At 39.9% G+C, this 940-nt stretch overlaps 1 long non-coding RNA gene across 1 annotated transcript in view; it reads right to left on the bottom strand.

The window, feature by feature from the left end:
- LOC102200868 (uncharacterized) overlaps positions 1-713 on the bottom strand; it is a 3393-nt gene extending 2680 nt beyond the window's left edge. The window contains exon 1 of the long non-coding RNA XR_311977.1: positions 652-713. This is a non-coding gene — a long non-coding RNA (uncharacterized LOC102200868). The remainder of the gene's footprint in view (positions 1-651) is intronic.
- Positions 714-940: the final 227 nt, after the last annotated feature.

Below are 940 nucleotides of genomic sequence, written 5' to 3'. Positions count from 1 at the left end.
TCCAAGGGACCGCTCAGGGAGTTTGTGTGTTCGCTCAGACACATGGAAAATTAGAGGGAACATTGTCAGTAACATTTGCCGTTTAGCCATTAGCAGTTACCCAACAGCCACATTAGCCATCTGCTACATTGGATTAAGCTACCGGCTAATAATAAAACGTTCAGTGTTGGAGCTAGAGAGCAAATTTCATCAGCTGTGCCTGTCTGAAACATTAATACTATTAATTTACAGGATAAACAATTATTTGCGTTTAATTTTTCTTGAGAAAAAAGGGAAACATCTGCTATACCTCTAAAAAATAAACTTTATAGGTCCTGTAACTTTTTTTTCCACTTTGTACTCAAACTCAGGTCCCCCCACACACTTTCCTAATTAACTTTGAGATAACCCAACAGAACCCAAGTGGTGTGCTGTTAGCACTCTTCATACTTTTTGGTAAATTACTGTTGTGGTTAAAATGCATTTCTTCTTTCAGGATGTCAACTCTGACAAGGTCCATGTAGCACAATGAAAAACCTCCATGTTTCTGATGTTCCTGCATGAACCTGGGATCTGTTTGTGTTTTGTTGGGAATGCTGAGTTTGAGGGAGAAGCTTCGTTGCTGAATGTTGAATACAGAACCAACACAGTAAAAAGAAACCGGGTCCTTACGTTTGGTCGGGCTGCAGCAGTGATAGCTCCAGCTCTGAGCATCAGCAGACTTCCAATGAACGTACACAGCAGGAACTGCAGAGAAGGAACCAAAGAGATGCTGCCTCAGCTTCTATATGTAAATACCTTTGTTGCATTTTGTTTTATTTTGGTTGTAGTTTTCTATTTTGTATCTAACCACATCAACATGGGACTTTTAAGGAGCAGGAGAGACGTGGGAGAAAGATAACTCTGTTCATCTGATTTTCAGAAATAAGAATGATGTGGGGTGCATTGTCTCAAATTCTTT

This window comes from Pundamilia nyererei, unplaced genomic scaffold (genome assembly GCF_000239375.1).
Source record: "Pundamilia nyererei isolate P.nyererei 1_Seehausen unplaced genomic scaffold, PunNye1.0 scaffold00119, whole genome shotgun sequence".
In the NCBI taxonomy this organism is placed as follows: Eukaryota; Metazoa; Chordata; class Actinopteri; order Cichliformes; family Cichlidae; genus Pundamilia; species Pundamilia nyererei.
Note: the sequence above shows the minus strand (reverse complement) of the source record. Positions and strands in the feature narration are given on the sequence as shown.